Here is a 27,992-nt window from a genome sequence, read left to right as displayed (position 1 = left end):
GCTGAAGGAGAATTTTTATTACTTTCATCTACAGAAAGCTGAACAGTATATACCTAGCCCAGCTTGGTAGCCAGTTCCTTAGCCTTGGCCTTTCCAGCTTGGCAATGCAAGCCACTGACTTTGGACCCAGGACACTGCCTCCCCAGTGGTGGCAGGTCTCCTCATATCTGTCGTTGTAATTGCTCTGGATAGCTTCCACCAGCTTAGCCAGAGCTCCTTTGTCTTCTGAGCTGATCTGTGTGAAGGCAACGGTGCTGCAGGTCTTCCTGTGGACTAGAGGCCCCAGCCTGGCTTTCCCTTTGATGTTGCAGTAGGGAACCCTCGTCTTCCGGCACAGCGTGGGCAGGAAGACCACCAGCTCAGTAGGACCCATGTCCTGTGCAGTCTGTATTAGCGGGGCCTTCTTGTTCCCCACTGGGATGGTGACAGTGTGAACCCCTGCTTGAAGGACAGGTGGCCTCTCGGTGCGGACATCCCCTTTGCCGGCAGCTTTTTTCTCGGCCTGGGCCAGCGATCTCTGCTTCTTTTCTTGCTTTGTCTCTGGTTGATATTTGTGGGCCAGCTTGAGCAGCTATGTAGCTGTTTGGTGATCCTGGGCCTTGGTGAACTGGTTAATGGCAGGAGGCACTTTCAGACGCTCATAGAGAATAGCCCTTTACCTCTGCAGCCTAATGTAGCAGGGCCATTTGACAAAGCGGGTGAGGTCCCTTTTGGGCTAGATGTTCTGTCTGATGCCATCATTCTTGGGTCTTTTCTCAAACAAGGGATTTCTCACCTTGGCCTCCTGCTTCTTCATGACAGCAGGGGCCAGTGCCACCTTCTTCCCCTTGGCCTTCTTTCCCTTCAGCATCTGGGGCAAGGGAGGAGAGAGCTTAATTTCTTTAGGAACAGTGGAGGACAGTGGTAGCTAAAGGCAAGAAGGGAAGGGGCTGGGCAGTGCTCCTCCCCATGGCTTTTTTGGTTGTGCAATGTTGTCTCTCTGCACACTTTCTTTCCTTTTATGTTCTAGAACCGTTGTTATCTGGGAGTGACCTGTGGGACCATCACGTATATTCTCACGGGACACCTCTTTATTCACTTACTGCTTTGGAAATGACCAACTTAAGACTTAAACCTTTCACATCATCCATCCTGTAGAAATGATAAACCAGCAATAGATGGCTAATTAGTAATTTGACAAATTCAACTGCAGTTATGGACATGACTTTGACCAAATCACATCACTTTTAGGATCTCAGTTTTCTTTTCTGTAAAATGACCTTTTTGACCATACTAGAAGACTCCCAGTCTAATCTATGGTGAGTTTTTGAAAGCTTGATTAGGGATTGGAGCAGTGGGAGTGGGTAGTCACTATATACCATATACTGTATTTTTAAAACTAACTGTAAGAAGTGGATCCTGATCCCCAAGCAATTTACAATCTAGTCTGATCGTTTATTTAGCACCCTCTATTCTGAATGGGTTGAGAGGCTCTGTGGGCTGTGTGACCTCTAGCAAGTCACTCAACATGTCAGGGTTTCAGTTTTCACATATATAAACAGATGGAATTAGAGTCTCAAAGGGTCTTTCCGGGATTAAACTCTCTGATTTCTTCTGGGCCTACGGTGGCGTAATCCAGATGCTGGCATATTTGAGGCTGTTAAAGCTTGTGGCTGCTGGAGCTGGGCTGCCTTGAGTTTGAATCCCAGCTCTGCCAGGGCCAGTGTGACCTGGGGCAGGCTCTGTGGCTTTTCTCCGTCTGATCCCACCTCTGTTAACGCCAGGACCGTTGTGGGCTAGTTATGAATTAAGCTGCCTGATGCACTTAACACAGGCCTGGCACATGGTTAAACACTCAGAAAAGTGGGCTGTCATTAAGTAAAAAAGTTAATCCTGTTCAGGAAGAGAGTGGTGTTCGCTTTCATTGTATCTGGCAGGGTACAGCTTCTCTTGTGGTTTTTCTGAACAGGTTGCCTGCATCGCAAGTTATGTTCAACATACCTACGTTGATCGCCCTGCTCGGGTCACTGTGTGTTACGCTGGCCCTGAGCCGGGTGGAACTAAGCCTGTGGGTTCCATTACATCACCTGTTCTCGAGGCATCCACCCGCCTCTTCCCACCACCCACCATAATGCATGGACTCTGTCCTCCCTGGGTATGGAGTGGCTGTTATCTTCCTTCAAGGAGAGGGTGACCCCAGGGAGAAAGAAGACAAAGCTTTTGGGTTATAAATAGCTTCCTGATGAGATGCTCTTGCTGTGGGCTTCTGATAATTATTATGATGGGAGCTGCTGGCTATAATCAAGTTTAATTGCTAAGGATTGTAGGGAGGTTGCCCTATGAACATTTGCTCATGGGCTATTTTCATGCTTTTTCTGACCTATTCTAGATTTAACACTCTCTGATTAGGTCTCCAACCAGTAAGTTCTGGTAACTTCAGAGCATTTCCTGGTCCTTGGAGTAGACCTATGACTCTCATGAATAATCCACGTATATTTTGGCTCATGTGGTTATTGTAGATGGGGTAAGTGGGATAGTTGGTATGGAGGAGCGGAGAGCCAGTGCCCAGGAAATACAGAAATGGGCATTTTTGATATAATTCTCTCATAGAGGGCACACAGTATATGTTTGTGTATGTGTGTGTATTTGAGTTGGAGGTGCAGGAGAAAAAACAAAGTGAGTGGATGAAATAGCTATATTTTCAGACCTTGCTTCATATTGTCTCTCAGAAGTATGACCATACCTTGTTATCACTGCAGTAGGAATTTTTGCATTTCTCCAAATCCTTAGTTTTCCATGGTCAAATGATAGTTTAAAGATTATTCTCAAAGCCTCTTTTTCTTTCTTTCTCTATAACTGTAGTGAGTTTATGGCCCATCAGTGCTCCATGAAGACTTTTCATGGGCAATAAAAGGAAGTAAGTCCTGATTAAATTTTTTTTATATTTAATTACACTTATAAAAGGTTTTGCTTAAAAAGTTGAAAGGTGGTGATATCTAAAAAGAGTGTATTCATATCAATGAACCATGTGGTTTGTGCCATGTTATCACAGGTAATGGTCAAGTTATTAGTATTTGTTATTATTTGCTCTCTGCCTTTCCTGTGTGCACTGGGCACCAGCTCCCTACCTATCCACTTTTGAGGCTTTTGACTGCCTATAATAACACCGATCAAATGTCCCAGCAAAAGTCCACAGGCTCCACTTCCTGCCCCAAATTCTCAACCAGCTTGCTCTGCCCTAGCGCCTTCTGTTTATGTTCGTTGCTTGGGACCTTACTTTCTTCTCCTCACCCAGTCCCTGCAGATTCCAGTGGACTCTCCTTGGATCTGAATTATGACTTCACCAGGGTGCTGAGCTTTGCTCTCCGTTAGCTCTTTCTGGTTGCTGGTCACCTCCCCTGTATATTGACTGCTTGCTCAGCTCTCAGAACCTCACTGGGGTCTTGGGGCAGGGGGCTCCCTTGTCTTGGCATTAATTCTGACATCAAAGGCACACATGGGTGGCTTCACTGTGTACAGCTCATCTCTGTGGGGGCTATCTTGTGTCTGTGTCTGGTGAACTTGCTGGGCTAGGCACAGCCCAGTATTAATGAGGCTCATGACCGTGAGTTATGTGTGAGTTAGTCACCATGGCTCTGTCCCATAATGCACTGCCACCTTGTCCTGTCAACTTGCAAATGAGGTTACTTACTGACCTTCAGGAGGCAGGGGATAGGAGCAATCCTCACCCATTCCCATTACAAAGAACAAATACACAAAAACAAAACACAAAATCCCTCCTCCCTTATCCCCTCTCTAAAAAACATTTCAGGCCATATACTCTATATCAGCACATGGAAAATATATAAAAATAATAAAAATTAACTTGGCATAATAATGATGATATGGCAATTGTAATTATCACCTTGTAAGTAACTGTAGTCCTGCAAAAGCAGGGAGTTTAAATGTTCTGACCCAGCTGGTTTTAAATGACTGGAATGATTCTAGGTCGTTTCAGAGTTTCTTTTAAACATATTTGACTATGTCCTGATAGACGGCTTGTCTTTTTTGGTTTGTTTCAAACTTGTATACCAAACAAAATATTCATGTGTTTCGCTGGCCATTGTAGGTAGGGCAATAAAGAAGCATTTTTGCTCTTCTTTGATTTTGATATCCTTTCATGTACCCAAAAGGTAAATTGTAACTCTGAGTTATTAGGCTAAACAGTACATTTTGATTATTGCACATTTTCTGTAATGAGTTGATTTCAGATTATACTGGCTCAAGTTGGAAACCGTAGGTTGTCTTGCTTTAAGAAAAACTGATATGCAAAAATAAAAACTTAGGAAACATACTCTTTTGCAGATGGGAAAGTCAATTTCTTACATTATAATTAGGTTTTTTTGCTATTTTATAAATTTCTTTTAGCTATGATTATAGAAGACATACCTTGCCTATAGCTTTTAAGAGCACATCCATCCATTAAAATCTCACACATGTATGTTCTTTTTAAAAAAATTTTATTAAATGTATTGGGGTGACATTGGTTAATAGGATCATAGATTTAAGGGGTACATTTCTGTGATACTAGATGTGTATGCTCACCAGCTGACGTCAACACACCTTCCGTCTCCACGTTTAGGCCCCCTGAACCCCCTACTCCTTCCACCCTCTTCCCTCTGGCAACCGCTGCATGGCTGCCTGTCACACATGTATATTCTAATGTGAGATATTTATTTCTCACCGATCACAGAATCGTGCTAATATATGCCTCTCTCCTCTTTGAGTTTTCTTCTCCATTTTTTCTTTTATTTGGCATCATCTGTGATTTTTAATTTGATGGCTATTAATATTTTCATTAAAGTCACAATTCAAGCTTACCACTAAGTCTCTGGGTTCCCACTGGGACCTTCCCTAACTCTTAAAACATTATTGGTTGATTATTATCCTTTGCTTCAATTTACCCCTGCTGATTTAAAGACTTTTGACTGCTCTAATATGAGACAATCTGAATTAATGTTTCACAGAAGACCCTGGAAAACCTACAGTTAAATGCTTACCTAAGGTTAATTTGTCTGCTCATTTACTCAATAAAAATTCTTTTGTTTTTTCCAAAATGGCTTGATATTTTATCACTGATTTTATTACCTAATTTGATTCATTCTCTCTTTTGCATTATTCTTTTATTAGAGATTTTTATTAGATATACTTGTATCAATATAATTTGAAAAATTCATTGGTTTCTTTTTTTAAAAGGACATTGCCAGTGTGTTAATAGGCACAATAACTGATTTCCCTTGTGACTTTGTACAATCTAAATCTACTGTTGTGATTAAATATCAGTTTTGTAAATATCAGTACAGGTATGTCAAGGCCTGTGTTAACAATGCTAGTTCATAATGGGTGTATTTTTGATTTATTATTAAAATTAGGTTTTTAATGACCAGTTTATCTATTCACTGTTTTATTGTGTTTTTAACACTTTAATTTCCAGAATTTCTTCTCTATAGGATATTCCTTTTAGTTTCCTGTAAATTATTTAAATTAGAATAAGCTCATTATATTTAACTCATTAAGTTCCCCTCTATATTCAAGTTTCCATTAAATATACTTTCCTTTCTTTCCAGCGAAGTATTCTCCTATCAGCTTTTTTGACAAGTTCTTTGTAGCTAAATAAACTTCCTCTCATAACATGCATTTTTATTTTTATTAGAAATAGAATTTATTATGCCAGAATTTTCCAATGAGCTTCCATTTCCCCCCATTCTATACCATGTATATTGTTTCTCTGATAAATGGATAGAATGGGTTCAAAGTTTCTACTGAAGCTCCCAGTGGCTTATGCTTCTGAGATGCACAACTGCCTGTCAAACAGACAAATAGAAGACTTTGAGACACAGGCACCATCTCTTCAGTCAGTTGGCTATTAATAAACTGGAACTGTGTTTTGAGATTTGCTGAAAGGAGGCAGCATAGGAGACTGGAAAAGAGTTGGGGTGAAACCTGAAGCTTGAGTGTTGGTGTTAGACGCGGTTCTGCCACTTAATCATCCTGTGATCTTGAGTCACCCCGCTGTTCTGATTCATCTCATGCCCTTGTGAACAACCTGTACTCTCCCTATATTATACACATGGCCATAAGAAGAAATGGGAGAGTCGAAGATGGTGTCCTTTCATTCATCAGAGGTTCATAGACATACACTCTGTGCTAGCTGCTGGGGTATGACACGAAACAGGACTGCCTCCATGGAGCTTTGATGGGGAGACAAACAATATTCAGGTAAAGGACAAGTAATTATGAATCATGCTAAGTGCTATGAAGGAAGGAAGCCACATGGCATTGCATTGGGGGAGGAAGTATTTAATAAAAAGATCCTTAGAGGAAGCCATATGTAAGCAAAGGCTTAATGGGTATTTGAGAACTGTGACATGGAAAATGTTACATCAGTCCATAAACCTGATATCAAAAGCCTTAGAACGGGCTTCCTTTTTTCCCCAAATTTGTGTATTCATTTATATTGTTCTTTAGATTCCACATATAAGTGAAATCAGATGGTGTTTGTCTTTCTCTGACTGACATTTCACTGAACATAATACCCTCTAGGGCCATCCATGCTGATACATAGATGTTGGCATCCTAAAATATTTTTTTTTTAATGGCCAAGTAATATCCCATTGTATAGTGTACCACAGCTTTTTTATCTGCCTGTCTATTGATGGGCATTTGAGTTGCTTCCATATCTTGGCTATTATAAATAATGCTAAAATAAACATAGTGTAGAATGAGCTTCTTAAACATGTCTGATCATCATAAAAATGCAGATTCCTGCATCTACCTATGTGGGGTTTCTGATTTAGTGAGACTATGGTCACTTCCTTGAATCTGTACTTTTTAAAAGCTTTCCATATAATCCTGGGACACTATTTTCCTGGAGAAATCCTGGTCAGAAACAACAATTTCCTGTCAAAGGAATGACTGTGGCCTAGTCTTCTCATATCTTGTTTCCCATCTGTTGTATGTGGTTTCCTACCTCATTTTCTACCTTTTGGAAACTTCTGCCCCAACAGTGTTGTGGAGCTGGTCTTCATTTCCCACCAGGTGGGGGGAAGCTTCTGGATACTATTTAAGTGGGAGAAGGAAGGTCTGTTTCTGGTGCATATATTGAAATTCTGGTACATAATATTGTATCTTTTTTTTAAAAGATTGTATTTTTAGACAGGAGCAAGGGAGGGAGAAAAGGGAGGAGAGAAACATCAATGTGTGGTTGCCTCTGGTATGCCCCCTACTGGGGACCTGGCCCACAACCCAGGCATGTGCCCTGACTGGGAATCAAACCAGTGACCCTTTGGTTTGTAGGCCGGCACTTGATCCACTGAGCCACACCAGCTGGGGCCATAAATATTATATCTTAAGTAGACTGTTGTGTGTTGCTTTGGAAATTCGAATGCTTTTGGTAACTATATCTGTTGGAAACATTCAGAAATCTATTACTAAGGTAAGCTGGGGGATTCCTCACAGCAGAATTCATCGTACTTTTGTCCTCTGCCTAGTTTTAATATAGCTTTAATATATTTTAACATATATTTAGTATAATTGAGTAGTTTTAAATATGGAATTAGTACTAGCTCTGTTGGTGGGATCCTAAGATCTTAGCAAAGCTCAATTTGAGTCAAAAGGAACCTGGAGCCTGTTCCTCTTTTCTCTCCCCCTCCTGGTTTTTTCAGGGAAGCCAGTAGCAGTATATTTGAGAACACAAATATTTTGTGTTCAAAAGACAAATAAATCTGAGTAGCCACTGGGATTTACCAGTGAGAGGCTGTTAAAAAACATGTTTGTTTTCTGTGCTCCAATCTACATTCTAAAGATGTTGGTTATCAATAGTCCAGTTGAGTTGAGTGGCTGGTAGAGTGTGGCTAGTGACAAATATTCTTCTGGAACATAGCCTGAACTGGAGAATGGCCTGAAGAGTGATCCGTAGTCGTCTCAGGGTCTGAGCTCCAAGTCACCGTTTCTGCCCAGTGATTCCTGCCTTTAAGACCACCTAAGCCTGGAGCGTGCTGGCCGTTTCCTGGTGAGAAGGAATTCACCTGTGGTCTCCGAACATATTTATCTTTATAAAGCACTTTGTGACTGTGAGGGGTCACCCTTTATGCGGGAGAACCCAGAAACTTCCAGGTTTCTCTGGCAGGAGGACCTTCAAGTGGGGTGAGTAACTCACCAACGGGACTGACACGGCTGTTCTGTGAGAGAGACAGTCAGACTCTGGATCTGAGAGTCCCTGCCGGGGGCCATCTGAGGTGGGGAGCACTGGACTCTGGTTCCCACAGAGCCCATTCGAGGGTCATCACGGATGGGGGGAAATAATAAATCGTTCCAGACACTTCTCTGTCTGCCAGGAGAAGGGTATGGCTCTTCCCTCTAGTGGAAAAGGCCCTGAGCCCAGTGTCCAAAGGCTTTTATTGAAAGGGTTATCAGTGGGGCTAGGTAATAGGAATGTACAGGAGATCTCATTGCATCAGTACGTTAATGTTTATAGAGAATAGTTGATGTTTTGAAGAAAACAAATGGCAGGAACACATGGATTTACATGGGTCCGAGAGGAGATGGGTAAACATAAGAGCACCAAAGGGTTAGGGCCAGGGTCTGTGAGTAATGTAAATTTCCTTCTCAGCATGGCTGGTTATCATAGCTTTTGAGAGAAAAACAAAGGATGCTTTAAAGAATTAACTTTTAGGTCTGATTTCCCTTGGGAACGGCCAGATCCAGTTTAGGCCTGTCTCCAGTATTGTTTCAAACCTGAGCCAGGTAGGAGGGGAGGGCAAGGCAGCCAGGAAATAAGGAGACTTCTTTCAGATAGAATGAAGACCCCGGATATATCAAAGCCGAGAGTTGAGGGTCTTTTTCTCCGTGTCTCCCAAGTTTTTCCCTGATGCACGTTGCGGCTGGGCCTGTCTTAGGTTGCCTCTTCCATCGAGGGGTCTTACTCGTCATTGACTAACCAGCCATCCTCCAGGGCCAAGCAGGGTGATATGAGGGAGGCAGGGGCTGTGCCCATGCTGGGGAGAAGGGTTTTGTCTCCTCAGTGGCCTGTTTGCCCAAGGCCTCCTTGCTTGGCCCCAGCCTTGGGGCCTTCTCACCTATTGGCATGGCTACAGTTCCTGAAACCAGACAGGGCGTTTCCCAATACTGTTCACTCCCCCTGAGCTGTCTTACTTCTGTTTTTGCCTAATTACCACAGTTATCCTGAGACCTAGGGGTGGGCTGGCCCGAAGAGGGTCCTACTCTATGTGCTAACAGCCATGCAGATGACCCCTTCCCTGGTTTTCTTTAAAATAGGCTGCAGTTTGTAAAAGACAGGGACATAAACTCAGAAAATACAAGAAGCTGGTTGATTTCTAAGGAATAGACTTTAGAGCCTAACAAAATCCCTTGCTTCCAGGCTTGGTTTTATCCTGCCTTCTCACTTGGGAATTCTAATATATACTCTCAGAGGATAGTGAAAAACTCATATATACCTGGCCAGGTATAATATCTACCCTGGACTCTGATTTGCTTCACAAGGAAGGCATATTTTATAAATATCACTTTTTCCTATATCAAGATTCCTATATATCAGGATTTCTTCATAGCTGCTTCCTCTCTTTTTCTTCCCGATGGGGAGATGAAGAGGTGAGGGTGGGACACACCTGGTTGCTGGAATCCCTTGAGAGGCATGGGGTGGCCTTTTAGCTAGAGCTCTGGGTATCACAGAAACCAAGGAACAAGCCCATGATGCGAGATGGTAGGTTTGTTAGACAACAGGTAAGAGAGGGTGCGGAAATGTGTAAATTCTGTTCTCTCACTGAAACTAGAGATGATAAGAGAAGATGAAATATATACACCTCAGATGGTGACAGTGCAGTCCCTGTCATTGGATGCTGTCAAACTCCCAAGAGGGAAACAGCCTTTTGGCTGGGGCTGGTAGGAGTCCAGCTTGAGCAAGAGGCAGGATTAGGCTGGTCCAGAGAGGGTGAGAGGGGTACGATGGAAACTGAAGATGAGGAAGTGGGAAAGGTACGGTGTGGAGCTTGTCAGTCCCAGTTTGGCAGAAGCTGAGCATCTTCCTGGATGAGCATGACAGTGTGTTTGGGCCAGATTTTGGAAGGCCTAGGAGGTGCTATGATTTGTAAATGATATTTTTGCCCTAGGCTTTTTGAGCCAATAATGATAGCTTGATTTGGCATCTTTTAGTAGAACTTTTATGAAAAATTGCCCCGTTGTCCTTTTTCAGTTAATAGAAAGTGAAAATAGATACCTTTGAAAGTGTATAAATTCTCCTCTGGACTGTTTCTCAACACTAAGATTCACTGCGTTTTCTGTATTAACATTGGGAATATAGTCAAGGGAATAGTTTATGATGAGAAAGTCTCTCTCTCTCTCTCTCTCTCTCTCTCTCTCTGTTTCTTATTTTGAGGAACCTAATCTCAGTGACAGCTTTAATTGATCTAGGGTAACCAACCTTTCTAAGTTCAGGGGGACATAGTGTGTTAATTGGGCACTATTTTCATTGTAGGGAGAAGCAATATGTTGGCATATATGATAATTCTAAGACTCTAAAGAAACTTGACAAATTAGTCCATTCCCCTGTAAAATGCTCAAAGCACCTTAAGGGAATTGATCACAAATAAAAGAATTTTAGAATTTCCTGGGTTGCATTTATCTTAAAAATACTCTATGCCAGCAGTTGTCCAGCCTAAGTGAGCATCAGAGTCACCAGGAGGGCTTGTTCAAACCCAGGTGCTGGGCCCCCCTCCCCTCCGTGTGTCTGGTTCAGTAGGTCTAAGGCGAGGCCCAAGAATTTGCATTGCTGTCTAGTGTCCAGGTGATGCTGGTGTCTGGTCTGGTGAACTCCCTTTGTTCTACAGGATACTAGTTTCACCGGCTTCTCTGATTGTCTCTTTAGTTTATCCACTCGAGAAATATTTACTGTAATCCCACTCTTCTCAGACAGTGTTTTAGGTGCTGGGGGTTACAGCAATGCCCAAGACCAATCCTGGGCCCCAGAAGCCTCTATTTTAGTGCAAGAGACAGACAGTGCATCATGTCACTGGAGGGAGCGATGAGGGCTATGAAGAGAAGGACACGAAGTAGAACCTGGAGGAGAGCGGTGGTCAGGGAAGGTCTCTTTGGGGAGACGGGTCATCGAGGCAGAGGACCAGCAGGTCAGAGGGCCTGCGGCTGGATGGGGTCGGGTGTTCGAGGCTGCTCTTACTGGAGTAGAGGGAGCAAGAGGAGGGAGAGTGGTCAGAGAAGGAGGCGGTCAGTGATGAGTAACACATGAAACGTTCCTGTTGCCACACACGTTCAGGAAACGCTGGTCTCAACAACATTAAATGTTTTTCTTTATTACAGGATTTCTTAAAGCCTTTACCCTGCTGAGAGCCATTATAAATTTCCAGGAGATGACTAAGGCTCTTAGTCTTTCACAAACTTAGATGTCCACAATACGTGTAATTACACAGGTATCCCAGAGACTGGTGTTCTTCGAAACCCATTTGGGAAATCTTGATCTTGTGTTTTTCTCCCTCATTTTCCAGCTAAGGAAACTGAGGACCAAAGAAATTAAATGACTTGATTTGTGCAAAATAATGAAGCTTGAGGTGACGTGGTGTGGTGGGAAGAACACAGAGTTTGGAGGTGGAAGATTAGATATGAGACACACTGTTAATGGGGGACCTGGCACAGCCACCTGAACTCTGTGAGTCTTATGAAATGAGGGAATTGCATGGTCTCTTTCTAATGACCCTGCAATCACTTGAGGGGTGTGGCTACTGATTGTTTCACTTGTTTTGACTGCTGAGTCTGTGTCAGCTAAGGCAGAGGAAAAACATTGGGAGACACATGTAAATATATTTATCAAATATTACTATTTAGATTCTTTTTTTGCTTGCACATGAATATACTTCCCAGACTAGTAATTAAAATAAAATCTGCCAGAGAATGTAAAACTCAAAATGATAAAATGTTGGTAAAGAAAATAAACATAGACTAAGAGCTATGGTAATGTACTTGGCTGAAAAATATTTTAACACAGCTTCCAATTTTAATGAACTCATAATTGATTTGAATGTAAATAGTAAATCACAACAGACAAACCTTACCTTTTCCTGGTGTGCTTTCTGAGGGATTGTTGAGGGAATGACAACAAAAATAAAACTTTGATATTAGTCTGTTACTGGCTTAGGTTATATTGGACTGGTGTTCTCTGGGCTCACTTTCCTTAGGATTTTACAGCTCTCTTAATTTAAGCTAGTGTCATAAATACACCTTTAAAACTCAATTCATTTAATCTATATTTGCCTTAAATGGATATTAGCAACAGAATTTTTGTCAAAGTGTGGCTTGGAAGTGAGGGCTCCAGAGACTGAGGATGAGCACTGTGAAGTCAGAGGCGCTCGATGGGCTGGGTTCTCCCCTATTCTGTGCCGTTGGCAGAGGGTGCTTCTGGGCCCATCATGGCTGTGTGGGCCATGTGACAAGTTCTGACCAAAAAGCAGTGTATAGTAACAGGCGCTGCACTAGGACAGAGCACAGAAGTGCCAGGACAAGACCCCCCAGAGCCTTCTTTTCCTCTGTCACAGGACAACAAACATTCTGGTGCCATCAGCCTGGGTTCCGGCATCAGAAGTCATGGAGCAGGTCCCCCAGGTGACCCTTGAGAGATTATTAACTGTGAGCAGGGATTTAATCCCCTAAAACGTTTTGGGTAGCTTGTTATAGCAACATAATGTAGCCTCTCTTGACTATTGGGTTCAGTGAACTAGGGAAATCCAAAGAGACTGAAGGGACAACTAGCTAGTGGGAAAATAGTTATTTTAAAGAAAGGATGCCAGTCGGCAGGCTACCCCGCTTCCACCCTCACCTTAATGGACTTTTCCTAAGGAATCTGCTCATCCTGTGAGCAGCAAAGTTTAAAGACTTGGTTAAAAAATGAATGAATTGGTATGGGTTCTACTGTTATGTGTTCATATTGATATACATTATGTAAGCACATAGTGCAAGAGGCAATATATTCCATGGCAACTAAGATCCCAGGTCAGGCTGAGTTTCCTGGGCTTACAACCCAACACTGTGCTACTTTTGGGCAGGTTTCATAAGCTGCCTGGGCTCTAGTTTCTCTATCCGCAGAGAGGGAAAATAATTGTACCTATTTCATAGGGTTGTTATGAAGAATAACATCACTGATGTATGTCAAGAGATTAGCACTTGGAATATACTGGGCAGTCAAATCTTAGCCATTTTTTCCATTTCTGCCTTTGCCCTTCCCTTCCTCTTATTATTATTGACATTAAAAAAAAAAAAAGACTGAAAGGACACTGTTAAAGTATTCATCTCTGGGTAGCAGGATTCTATGTGATTTTTATGTTTTTAATTCTTTTTTTGATATCAAATTTGCAGTGAACTTGAGTTACTTTATAATTAGCTCAAATACTTTCAGGGGCTCTTCAGTTCCCCATTACTGGGGATACAGTCCAACTTCCTAGCTTGATATGGAAGACTCTCTACATTTGCTCTTTCCCTGCTCTCCCGAATATTCCATCTTTACCTTTTTGATGGTCCTTCTCTTACCATATTTCTGTACGTGGGTGTCTTCACCCTCCTGGCCCCTTTATGTCCAAATTTTACTCATCCTTGAAGATCTTGCTTAAATATATCCTTGCCCAAAGCGTTCACATTTTGGCCTTTGTAAATTAGTGGCACTTTTCTGTTCATTGGCAGTTAATCGCACACTGGCTTGCAATTTTTTTGCATTGAAATGATATTAATCTCTGAGTCTTTTAACCTTTCATGTGTTTATCTCCTCTCCCCAACTAAATTGTAGTGTTTCTGAGGGTGCTCACATTTTTAACACTCATCGTTCTGTAGAAGATGGGTGATATAAAAGATACCGATTGATTACTTTATGTATTCTTAATATTTAATAAAAGATGCTTGAATAAAAAGCCTCCCTTTATTAAAAAATAAAGCAGAATTTCAATTTAGATATTTTATTTTTGACTTTGCTATTTATAGTGTTGTTTATCCTGATAGTCTGAGCTTCTTTTAATGCTCAGATCAATATTTGCTTGACTATCTCTCAAAGCAAACCTTCTGTAATTCACTGATTAGAAAAGGCCATTAAATTGTTGAGTATAGGATTTTAAAAAATGAAATAAACTCCAACTAGGAAATCAGTGATAGGGAGCTTATAACCCAGATGCTATCACAGAAAACCATGAGCTCTTGGAGGGAAGGTACGGTTCCTCGGTATCTCCACAGTCCCAGTACCTAACACAGTCCCTGGCACATGGTGAGTGCTGAATGTGCATCAAGTGAAAAAACTGCAGACCAGCACTGCAGACTTTGAAGGAGGGAAAAATCACTTCTCAGATACTTTTCGATGTATTGACGATGTGTCATGAATTTATATTTTTCTTCTAAATGAACAAACGAAACACAATTTTTAATGGTTGCAATTTAACAACCAAAAGCTTTTTTTAAAAAAAGCTCTCACTTTCTGTTATGGATTGAATTATGTCCCTCCCGTGTGAATGATGAAGCCCCACTCCCAATGTAACTGTGCTGTAGTTGGGGCCTTTAAGGAGATAATTAAGGTTAAATAAGGTCAAACAGGTAGAACCTTAATTCAGTAGCATTGGAATCCTTATAAGGACAAGAAGTGACACCAGAGCTTTCTCTCCCCACACGTGCACAGAGGAAAGGCCATCTGAAGACACAGTGAGAAAGTGATCATCTGCAAGTCAGGAAGAGAGGCCTCAATAGAAACCAATCCTGTTGGTGCCTTGATCTTGGACTCCTAATATCTAGAACCATGAAAAAAATAACTTCTGGATCTTTAAGGTACCCAGTGTATGGTATTTTGCATGGCAGCTTGAGCGAAGATGTCTCCTGATTCAGTATATCTATATGTTGGATTTACAGTGCCTACTCATTTTATTGTGATTGCTGACATTGTGATTTGTGAGATTTCACAGTTCTATCTCTCCCTTCCTGCAGAGTGATAATGGCCATATGCACGTTCTTGCCTCCAATTTCTGCTTCCTTGAAACCCAGGACACCCAAGGCTGGCCCTTCCCAGGTGGTGCGTGCTGATGGGAGCTCAGCCAGTAAGGAAGAGAGAGCAAATGGATGTGACTGGGGACATTTGGGCTTGAGGACTCAGGGGCAGGTATAAGAAACCTCAGCTCTGGACCATTTGGTGGCCTGCGGAACAGGGAAATCCCAGCCCTTTGCTCTTTTTCCTTTTTTGCCTCTCCTTCCTTCCTTCCTTCCTTCCTTCCTTCCTTCCTTCCTTCCTTCCTTCCTTCCTTCCTTCCTTCCTTCTTTCCCTCTTTTTTAATGATGTTAGTACATTTGAAGGGAACACGCTGGAGTATAATGGCAGTCTTGGCAACGGTTCTTTGTTCTCTTCGGATGCCCTGTCATGCCTGTCCCTGGCCTTAGTTTTTTCCAGTTCCCACTTTCTCAGTTGTTGAGGGGTCTTCCTGAGTTATGCTTATGTTTATGGCCCCTCATAATATTAAAGGGCTTTCTTTGCCAACCCACCTGCCTGCTCAGTGTCTTTGACTTTTTAACATCCATGTTGGTTCCCCTCCTCCTAGGTTTTTTGCTTTTTTGGTCACATGTCTAGCACTATCACTTCTTATATATTGTTTTGGACAGTACAAGTACAAAGTAAATGGACAAAAGAGAAGCCGACAACTATGTAGACGTGTTCACACCGGTCACTGGCTGAGGGTGACTATGCTGTAGGGTGGCTCAAGCTCTTTGGCCAAGAAGAACAAGCGGGATATTGTGTCCCAGGCCAGTTTCTACTCCTTAAAAACCAAACATGTCTCTTGGGTGATGGATATGCACACAGAGAGAACTGAAATAGAAAATTACTTGTATACAAATAAATGTATATGTCTGAGGGAATTTCAGAGATGTAGTATTTAGATGGATTCACATTGTTTTGTATCCCTAAATTCAGTATGAATGTATCCCAGAATCATACTAAACTACTTGCATTCAAATAAATTGCCTTAGGATCTGCATGCATATATAATATATACTTTTATTAGCATTTATTTGATGCTGAATTTACTCCCAGGCCACAAGTTTTTGTTTCTTCAGTTTCTCCTGGAATATATTTTTCTTCTGCACAACCTCTGCTTCTGGTTTAGGGCAATCTGCTCTTTTTCAGTAGGATCCTCTATCTCAGTGTGACAGGGAGAGCTCATGTGTGGGTTAAGCTGCCCATGAGCTGCATCCTGGGGGCTTTGCGCCGCATCCTGGGGGCTTTGTTCACCTGCATGTGCTCAGTGACCAGAGAATCTACATATAAACCCTTAAGTTCAACATTACTCTCTGCATTTTTAAGCATGTGCAGCAAAAACTCAACACTCCTTTTGGGCCGCTGACCCTGCGTCCACCCCCACTGTTAGGCCTGAGCACACTTACCAACTCTACCATTGTAATGACAGAATGGCACACATCATTGCTGTAAAATGACACCCTTCAGACACTTGGTGGCTTTCCTGATATGCATGCCATTGATGGCCTGGGCAGTTTTACAAGTGTTCTTAGAGTGAATGTGAACATTTGAACTTCTGATTTGCATGATTTCGTGGGGTTTTCTGGCTCAAATGAGCAGCGTACCACTTTCAGAGGTCACCTCAGGCTGCTTTTGGGAAGAGCTCTCAGGGTCTGCTTCTGGGAGAACCCAACCTAGGACTCTTGCTACAGCAAAGACTTGCGTATTCATGAGAAGATATTTTCTGATTGTACTAAGACTATGGTTTTGGTTGGCATGCTGCCCTTGTTCTGTAATTAAGATCTACTAAGTAGGGAAGCATCTTATTTAAAGAATAAAATGATCGTACATCATGATGTTGTAATATCTGATTCATTGTTTGAACTAAATGAATATTAAAAATGATAATTACATGTATAATCTGTTTATACCAGGGTTGTTAGAGTGAACTGTTCACTGGAAGATATATAGGATTATTATTACCATCACTCTAGTCTCATATTAAAATATTTGTGACTCTTGGAATATCGCATTTATAAAAAAATTCCACAAGACACAATGTGGGCTGGAATTTTTCAAGCTGCGTTGGCAGCATTTGGATGAGAACTATTCCAAGTTACTAGCGTAAATGTGGAGTGAGGAGACTGGGTCACTTAAGCTGCTTGTGGTGACCGTGGCTGAGGACAGGTAATGGCGTTTGCGCAGGGTCTGTATGCCTGCTTTGGGCTTAGTGAATTACTATCCAATTCAACATGAACACTTGGAGTCCTTTCACAGCCTTTAGTTTTTGAAATCAAGCTTTTCTCTTGTAGTGGTAATTAGGATAGGCACAAATTTCATAATTCTGGGATAAGCATACAGAAATTCACTAAAAGAAGCAATCCTGTTTTAAAGGGATGATTGTCAACGTACAATTTTGGTCCAACGAGCGGAACTGGTGACTAACCTAAAGGTTGATCCTGTGGCTTTCTAAATCCCCTGAAATAACATGAAATTATGTGATTTTGTTTTTTAATCTACCTCTTGACTTACTATGCAGACCTTTAATCGTATTAAATCCTATAATCAGTGTGAGAGAAGTAATGTTCAAAAAGAAGAAGCCAATCAAAATAGGGCAAATAACAATTTGGGCTTAATCCATGATTTAGGAGGGTGTTTTTAAAATTTATTTTATTTTTTACTTTTTAATTGAATTTATTGGGGTAGGGTTGTTTAATAAACTTATATAGCTTTTAGGCATAAAATTCTATTATGCATCATCTGTATATTGTATTGCGTGTTCACCACCCCCAGCCAAGTCTCCTTCCATCACCATTTATTCCCTTTATACCCTCGTCTACACCCGCTCCCAGGTGTTTTTTAATTGGTTGAGTAAAACACCCTCTGGAGGACACACACCTGGTGCCTGACATCTGTTCTCAGATTCCAGCTCTTGTGATAATAATTGCAAACATTTTCTACTGCTACTATTCCTCTCCTGTTAATTTTATGTTCTATTAATAACTTTGAAATCCATAAGTTAGTTTTGCAATTCATTTTATGAAAAAATTAGGTCTGACTTGACAGCGGCTAGTTTTTAAATCATACCCAGTGTGACTATTCATTCAATTTTCTTACAGAAACAATAGCATGCTTGATTTTGGAGCACCATACCACATTCTGCAGGGGAGTTACATACAGCATTATTTACCCTTTTAATTTTGTAAAATGTGAAAAATTCTTAATTCCAACACACATTTAGCCTCAAGTTTTGGCTTAGAAATTGTGGACCTAAGTTCATGTTATTATCTCATATGGGCAACCTTGATTAATTACAATAGCACATAAGTAAGTGCAGGTGCTGATGTCTAGGGCTGTCTACAAGGTTAACGGCTTCTTTCAATTCAGTAGTAGCTACGGCTCAGTCATGATCATCATGTGGCATAAAGAAGTTACATATCTGAAGCAAATCAGTGTTAGTTATAGGGCTCTCCAGAAAAACAGAACCGACTAGATATATATGTATATATTTATATATAAATATTAAAAAGTAAATATATGTACTTATATATATTATATGAGGTCTGTCCGGAAAAAGTTCAGCCATTGTTAATATAATGAGAATGGTTTGTGTGACATAGCTATACCCTGGCAGCCAAGGAAAGTGGACTGGAATGTGCATGTGTGAACAATGATGACTTCAGTGTACTACTCAGCGGGGGCAGTAGACACTGTTGAGTGAGCATGTGTACTGTGTGGCTGTCACATTCAAAATGACTGAGTGAGGAGAGCAACAAATCTGCATTGAGTCAAGCTTAAACATTCCTCTGCAGAAACTATTCAGGTGATTCAGAAGGCCACAGCTATGGGCGACTGGTGATCGGCAGTTTCATCACGAATATGCACCCACTCATGCATCACATCTCGTGCAGAGTCTTTGGGAAAAACGTCAAATCACCCAGGTGACTCAGCCCCACTACAGCCCAGATTTGATGCCCTACAACTTCTGGCTTTTCCTAAAACTAAAATCACCTTTGAAAGGGAAAAGAGATTTCATGGTCAGTGAGATTCAGAAAAATATGAAGGGACAGCTGATGGTGATTAGGAGAACTGCGTGAGGTCCCAAAGTGTCTACTTTGAAGGGGACTGAGGCATCATTGTCTTATGTACAATGTTTCCTGTATCTTATATCTTCTTCAATAAATATTTCTATTTTTCATAGTAATTTGAGTATACATTAACTCAGATATTCCCCTGTATATTTGACATAACCATAATTTTACTTCAATTATCCAGATACTTTTAGGCAAGTTCATTATTTGAGGGGTTCCAGATGGTCAGAAATGTATTTTAACTTTTAATTTCTGTGTGTGTGTGTTTTCTAGATCATGGAAAGTTTATTTTCTTGAAGGGAATAAATAATTCTTTCTACGTTTTCTCACTAATTAGTAGGATCACCAAAATTCTACCTGAGCTGCAAAGATGTATGACACTTGGGAAAACTTGGTGCATAATATACTGTAGTCTCAGCACTGAAGCCTGCTAGACACAGCTTAGAATTCTTATTTTTAAAAATGATCTTAGCAAGTATCTGATTTTTTCCCTCTTATCATATTTGTCTATTGGTGAAACTTCCTGAGAGTAGTTGTAAATTAACTTAGAATTTACTAATAACTAAAAAAAGGTATGATTTCCGTGACAGTGTTAGAGGCTAATAACAAAATTTCATTTAGGACCAACCTTACAACCTTACAGGTATATACTACAAACACAAAATTGCATCATAACATTAATATATTAATGAACTAAAAGACACACACTTCACTTAGGTAAAAAAAACTAAAGGGTTGGATGGGTCATGAGGTTCAAAAGACAGGGATAAATCTGTATTATTGAGAATGAACTAAAATATAAAAAAGAGTTGCCTCATAGCAAATGATATTATTTATTCAGGCCATCCCTGATACAGAATCAGGGATGCAGAACTCTTAAAAAGAGTATGAGAGAATTAGCTAGAACTCAAATCCATTTTTGCTGATCACGGTTGACATTTTTATATACTAGTTAGGTATTTTTAGAAGTATATTAACTTCCCATTTTGAACTATTAAATATTACATAATAGCTGTATTATCTCTAGTCAGGTCTCAGAATTAATGCTCTGTGAGTGATGGATGAGGTTACTTTACAAATGTCCTTTAGAACTTGATAAAGTGTGTGAGTAAATTTGAAAATTTTATATAGTAAATTTATGAAAACACCTTTAATAACTTTGCTCTGAAAATTATGGTAGCTCCTGTGACAACTAAGAATTTTCTTTTTAAAAATTATGGCTTAGGATTGAGATCTCTTACGTATTATTTGGCTGTTATATAAGTTAATATCTTTCTGCTGGGCAAACACCAATGATGGTTTGTCTTTTCTTATGGTTTGATTTTGATATTTGTTGTGTAAAGGGACATTTCATTGTGGTTTCATTTAAATCACCTGGGAGGCCATGGGGTATAGTGTGAATGTTTAGCCTCTGGAGTGAAGTGGACTTGGTCTTGAATTTACTGCATACTAAGATTGACACTTGGGTATATATTTTTCCTTAACATTCAAAGGTCAGAATCCTTCTGTAAAGTGGGAATTCATTAAATTTATCGTTCAGATATTTTTTTGGTAGGGTTAAGTATTGTGTTTGAAAAGCACAGAGGAGGCACTTAAAGTATTAGTTTTCTTCCATTTTTCTCTTTAAGTCTTATCAAATTCTTCTTGGAATCACTATTAAGCCCTTATTATAGAATGTCTTATTTTGGTAATTATCTTTTCTTGTGTGTTTTATTTCTCAAGAAAGAGTCCCCCACAAACTTTTCATAGGATGGAGCATGGCCCTTTTTATCACTAATATTATTTAAAATTTAAAAAATTTCGATTATAGTCCACATACAATATGTTAGTTTCATGTATACAACATAGAGGTTAGACAATTATTTACAAAGTGATCCCCCTGTAAGTCTTGTACCCACTTGACACTACATATAATTATTATAATATTTTAAACTATGTTTCCCATGCTGTACCTTACATCCCCATGACTGTTTTGTAACTATCAGTTTGTACTTCTTAATCTCATGCCATATTTTACCTAGTCCTCCAACCCTGCTTCCATCTGGGATCCATCAATTTGTTCTTATTTTGAGTTTGTTTCTGTTTTGTTTGTTCATTAATTTTGTTTTTTTAGATTCTACATATATATCACTTGTAACATTTGACATCAGGTACTTCATACAGTGTAATTTCAACAAGTAACTACTGATTGATGAATCATTAGAGAATACACTGTTTTGAGTAACTAAATATTCGGATTATCTAATAGCCGTCTATGTGAATTCTATATCCGGAGACTTCAATAAATACATTTAACACTAAAATGATACTGAATATAACATCACTATTCTTTGGTGGCTCTGAAGATATTTTAAAGTCTTGTCTCGAAATCATAATTTTAACCATTGAGTTAGATATAATAATAGAAGTAATAATGATAATTGTTATAGCTGACATTGACTAAGAACTTAGTAAGTGTTAAGGGTTTTATGTGCATTATCTCATTTATTCCCTCAATAACTCTTGTAAGTAGATAAATTATGGTTCTCTATTTATAGAGAAGGAAGCCTGTCTAGCAGGATTAAGTGTCTTGTCTAAGATCATGGAGCCAGTCCCAGACAGTCATGACATCTGGTGCTGAAGCCAGTGTTCTTAAGAACCACTCAAATATTGAGTTGAATCATTATTTTCCTTGGACATTGAGTATTACTTTTTATTTAAAATAAAATACCAGATATCATATTGGTCATTTCCCATGTTTCTCCTCTTAAAAGTCAACTGTAGTCCTGCTTTCCAAATGAGAATTTATTACTCTAGTGAAAATGTTGTTTGATAGAAGATCCATGAAATATTTAGGCATATTAACAAAACTGCTTGTATTTATAAATTACCGTTGTTATTATTATATAACAAAGAGTCAGGGATCCTCTATTTTTTAAATCAGATGAATTGATTCTCTTGTTTCATCTGTGAGTTGGTTACAAAGGAAAATGCCTTAAATTAGGACAATAATAGTACCTAGAGCATAAGGTTATTGTAAAGATTAAGTGAGAAAATACATATAAAGACATTTAGCACAGTATCTTTTTTATATATAATAAATGCTCAGTGTTATCTTTTAGCAACAGTTCTCCTGTCAGTGACTGCAGACTTTGACCACTTACACTTTTCTAAATACAAAAATAAGCTTTACAGTGAGTCCTACTGTAAGCAGTCTGACTGTGGATGCCAGGGGAATGATAGGAAGGAAAAAAGGAGTAATATTAAAGGTGTTGTAAAAAGTTTATATTGCTTTACTGTCTGTAAAAGTCAGTGGAAGGCCATGATGATGCTGATATATGTGCGGACAATTGCACATGACATTCTCCCACTTGTGCCTAAGTGTTGCTCCAGACTTGGATCTTTCCTTGTGGGAATCATGCTTTTTCAAATGCCTGGAAAGCAAACTGGAGTGTGTCTTACCTACGCTTGTTTACCTGGAAGGTGTTTCCTGGCATGACGTGCCCTTCCCAGGAGATAAATTTAATCTGCTCTTAACAGCTGGTACACTCTTCTGAGTCTTCATGGTAATTATTGAATTAAATGTCACACAACATATTTGGAATGTATTTTTCAGTTAATGTGCATTTCTCTGCCATCCTATGGCAGCCGATTAGTGATGAAGCTGGAGATGAAAATCTAAATAATGAGCCTCTTTTTAATTTAGAATGCTTAAGACTCCTGCTACTAATTGTTGCAAACATATTTTGAGATTATCAGCTCTTATGGGATTAATTTCTTTAGTAGTAGAGACCTACTTACTTCTTTTTTTCTTTTGATTTTTTAATAGTTTATTTTCTGTTGTATTTTTCCATTACCATTTATTCCCTGAGACCTACATACTTCTAATTAAACTTTGGTTACGTTTTTGTGTTTTAGAGACACATGTCCATAAATGGAAAGGCTTTGGTTTCAGATAGAGCCAAGTTCTAATTTTGGCTCTACTTCTTACTGGTAATTGCTAATCTCCTAACTTCTCAGGGCTCAGCTGTCTCATCTGTAAATTGGGAAGGATAATATATATATATTTTTCCCATAAAGCAGTTACTGTTAAATGGCACAAAAGACATAAAGAGCCTATTGTAGTTTCTGGAAGATCACCAATAAACAATGGTTGTGATATCATTTTATTTCACAGTGAATTATAGTTCAGCTAAAATATTACTTGGGGTTTATACTCTTATAAAATGAATCTTTGAGAAATTGTCAACCCCGGAAAAATGGACTTTATAAATGAATTTTTTTAATACAAGTATTCCTTACTTTTATATTTGTAGTTTTTAATCTACATAGATAACTTGTTTATAATAAAACACTTACAGAAAAGTGGCTTTTCCAGATATGCATTTGAACTAAGACTCACCCGTATCTCTGTGTTTATGAGGTCTGTCCGGAAAAAAGTCCAACAATTGTTAATATAACAAGAAAGGTTTGCACGACATTGATGCACCCTGATGGCCAAGGAGAGTGGACTTGAATACGCGTGTGCGACCAATGATGATTTCACTGTACTAGTCAGTGGGAATGGTAGACGCTATTGGGTGAGCATGTGTACTGTATGACTGTCATATTCAAGATGACTGAGTGAGGAGAGCAACAGATCTGCATCCAATTTTGAGTCAAGCTTGAACATTGCTCTGTAGAAACTATCCAGGTGATTCAGAAGGCCGCAGCTATGGGCAACTAGGGACTAGCAGCTTCATCACGGCAACACACCTGCTCATGCACTGCATCTCCTGCAGAGTCTTTTGCAAGACATCAAATCACCCAGGTGACTCAGCCCCCCTACAGCCCAGATTTGGCACCCTGAGACTTCTGGCTTTTCTCAAAACTAAAATCACCTTTCAAAAGGGAATAGAGATTTCAGGCTGTCAAATAGATTCAGGAAAATATGACAGAGCAGCTGATGGTGATTGAGAGAATTGTGTGAAGTCCCAACAGGTGTACTTTGAAGGGGGCTGAAGTGTTATTGTCCTATGTACAATGCTTCATGTATCTTGTATCTTCTTCAATAAATGTCTTTCATAGTGCATGGCTGGATATTTTCTGGACGAGCTTGGATAGCCATAGCTTAGATAATTATAACTACCGTAAAGGGAAACATTAATCTGATACTTCTATAGAGTAAATGAACCATAAATGACTGTCATAATTTATTGTACAGGTTGGCAAATTTTTTCTATAAAGGGCCAGATAATAAATATTTTAGTTTGAAGGCCATCCAGTCTTTGTAGTACCTTCTCAGTTCTGCTTCTCTGGTGTGAAAGTAGTCACACCGAAAGTGTCAATGAATGCATGTGGCTGTGTTCCAATAAAACTTTATTTACTGATTTGGCCAGTAGTTTGCTAACCCCTTTTTCATTATAATAATTTAGCCAGAGACAATTCATCACAATGTATTGGGCAGGTCAGTCTTATGAAAAATAGAAGGATTGCTTTACAAATACTGCATGTTCATTCATCAGAGTTACTGGGTGCTCACTACGTGTTAGGTGCCCCTGCAGCTGGTACTATGGATATGAGAACAAGTAAAACCAGCCCATAAACCTGTAAAGGCTTTCTTCAAGTTAAAAAAATTATTTATTTTAAGTTTACATAAAGATGATACATTTGATCGCTAGAGTATTAGAAGTTGAAAGAGATAAATATACTAATTCCACAAGATATATTAAATATTTTTCCTTATTAAATTTGTGTTCAGTTAGAAAAGCTGAAACTGTGGAATGCTATAAAGAAAACACTAAAAGAACCCATTGTAATTTCAGCACTTGAGCCAACAACTTTTAATACATAGCATGTTTCCTTCTGGTCTTTTAAATTTTTTAAAATGACTTTATGAGGCATAACTTATGTATTATAAAATTTACCCATTTAAAGTGTGTAATTCAATGACTTCTAGTAAATTTATAGACTTGTAGAACCACTTTTAGAACATTTGTCTTTTTTGAGATAAAATTGACCTAAAATAAACCACATATAATTAAAGTATATGATTTGATAAAGTTCAACACACACACACACACACACACACACCCCCATGAAAACTTCGCCACAATCAACCGCAGTTATCCAATGTCACCAAAAGCCTCCTTGAGCACCTTTGTCATCCCTTCATTCTGCCGGCCCCGTCCACCCCCAGGTCACCACAGACTGTTTTTATGACTCTAGATTAGTTTCTAGAATTTTATAAATTGACTCATACAGCATGTACTCATTTATGTCTACTTTCTTTCACTCAACATAATTATTTTGAGATTTCTCCATGTTTTAGCATGTATCAATACTTCATTCCTTTTTATTGCTAAATAGTATTCCACTGCATGAATATACTGCAATTTGGTTATCCATTTACGTTTTGATGAACACTTTGTTTTCCACTTCTGGGTGACTGCAATAAAGCTGCTATGAATATTTGTATGTAACTGTATTGGTAGACATAGGCTTTCATTTCTCTTGCAAAAATGCCTATGAATATAATGGTCAACTCATATGATAGTTATGATTTAACTCCTTAAAACACCACCAAACTGTTTTCCAAAGTAGTTGGAGCATTTTACATTCCACATCATCAGTATATGAAAGTTCTAATTGCTGCACAGTCTCACCAAGACTTGGAATCGTTTGTTTTTTAAATTGTAACCTTTTGAATAGGAGTTTGGTGGTATCTCATTGTGGTTGTAATTTGTACTCCCTAATGACTGGTGATGCTGAACATCTTTCATGCGCTTATTTGCCACCCATATATTTTCACTGGTAAATTGTCTGCTGAAAAATATTTTTCACAATTGTTTTCTCCCAGAAGTTTTATAGTTTTAGGTTTTAAACTTATGTCTCTGATTCATTTTGAGTTAATTTTTGCACGTGAATATCTAATGGTATCAGCACCATTTGTTGAAAAAGACTATCCTTTTTCCAATGAATTACCTTTGCACCTTTCTCAAAAGTCAGTTATCCATATAGAGTGTGGGTCTGTTTCTGGACTTTCTTTTCTATTCTATTGATCTATTTGTCTATCTTTAAGCCAATACTATATTGTCTCGATTATAGTATCTTTATAATAAGTCTTAAAATCAGTACTCTTCATTCTCCAACTTGTGTTCTTTTTCTTCAAAATTGTTTTGGCCATTCTGTGACCTTTGCACTTCCATATGGATTTTAGGATCACTTAGTCAGTTTCTACGAAAAGCCCACTGGAATTCTGATTGGAGTTGCATTGAATTTCTAGATTGATTTTGGGAGAATTAACATCTTAAAAATACTGGATCTTTGGCCAACAACCAGGCATGCTTCACCATTTATTTAGATCTTTAGTTTCTTTTAGCAATGTTTTGTGTTTTTCAGTGTAAAGGTGTTGTACATATTTTGTCAGATTTGTCTCTAAGTATTTTATATTTTTGATACTGTTATAAATGGTATTGTTTTAATTTCTGATTGTTGCTAGTATATAGAAAGGTAATGAATTTTTAAATATAGAACTTGTATCCTGCAACCTTGCTAAACTCATTTATTAGTTCTAGTGGCTTTTTTTGTGGACAGTCTTTTCTTAAGTACATGCTTTTTGACAATTAAGATCATCAACATCAACAGACTTTTGTATTATTTTTACTTACATTTTAAAAATAACTATTTCCTCCAGGTATAAAACTCTTCTTAAACATTAAAATTAATACTTGCATTATGCCTCAAAATGTAGTTAATCACTATTATTAATAGTATTTCAGTTTTTCTATATACATAACACAGTGATAAATGTTACCATGGTGTAGATTGTGAATTGCTATCGAAAAGCTTATACCAAATATATAATTTTTGTGCTAATTTTCTTTAGTTAGAATTGTATCTCATTGTTTGTAGCTTCTATTTCTTTGATAACTGGTAAAAGTTAGTTTCTCCTGGATTCATTAGTATTTTGATTATTTTCACACTGGGGATCCATACTTAACTTTTAATAAAACATATTATTGCCCCAAAATATAATTTAAAAAAATTTCACAAATTTTTTTTTATGCTTTCATGATAGCTGTCCTTGTGGTTCTTCCTGAGGACTGGATTCAGTGGTCAGGATCTCTGCTGGTTTTGATTAAGATAGCAGATGCTTACAGGTGCTCAACCTCAATGTTTTAAAGCTGCAGCTTATTAAACACTTCCTTCCCCTATGCCCCAGATATGAATAAAGTGCAACTGTCTGCTTATATATGTATTTGGTTGCTCTCTTTTAGAGTACAGATTACTTTGAAAATATTTCTAGAGGAAAAAGAGTGAATTTAAACAGACTATTGCTCACTCTGGTAGTGAGGAAAAAACACTTTAAATCCACATAAACCCCCTTCTCTTCTCATTTGTGACCTAAGGTGCTCTCTGGATGTTTTAGCAAAGTGGCAGACTAGCCCCTGATAGCTGAGACAGCTGCTCTTTGGCTTCAGGTCTGTATTAAAATAACTGAATCACTTAAGAGAAAAAAAGTTGCTGCTCAGAATAACCTAGATCAACGGTCTCATCTGTCTGTGCTTGTGAGTGGAAAGAATGATTTCTTTACATGTGATGCTCTCAAGTACCTTGGCTTATTTTCAAGGAATTATGCAAATTGAATGTGAGTTGGTGTCCCTGCTGCTGTAAGTGATGTGTAGATTGCTTTTCATGTCCTCTTGTTATCTGCGGTAGCTGCAACACCAGACATATTCAAGAGGGTGACCTGCGCTCGCTATGTCCCTGCCTGGGTTTAATAGTCATTTGAGGACCTTGGACACATATGTGAAATGTCTCTGTGTGACCATCCTGGACGCAATCCTAGGTCCTGAGACTGAGCCTAAATTATACGTGTAACACCCTGCCCCCAGCAGCATCGGTTCCGAGCAGCTCTTGGTGGCATG

At 39.1% G+C, this 27,992-nt stretch overlaps 1 protein-coding gene and 1 pseudogene across 1 annotated transcript in view; one reads left to right on the top strand and one right to left on the bottom strand.

Moving 5' to 3' along the window:
- Window positions 1–27,992, top strand: part of SLCO5A1 (solute carrier organic anion transporter family member 5A1) — a 120,970-nt gene that overhangs the window by 16,002 nt on the left and 76,976 nt on the right. The gene's annotated exons all lie outside the window — the stretch shown is intronic.
- Window positions 54–850, bottom strand: LOC129084193 (60S ribosomal protein L7a-like; annotated as a pseudogene).

Source organism: Pteronotus mesoamericanus, unplaced genomic scaffold, assembly GCF_021234165.1.
Source record: "Pteronotus mesoamericanus isolate MK-2021 breed Mesoamerican mustached bat unplaced genomic scaffold, CSHL_Meso_final scaffold_174, whole genome shotgun sequence".
Taxonomy (NCBI): domain Eukaryota; kingdom Metazoa; phylum Chordata; class Mammalia; order Chiroptera; family Mormoopidae; genus Pteronotus; species Pteronotus mesoamericanus.
This window is presented reverse-complemented; position numbering and strand designations above follow the sequence as displayed.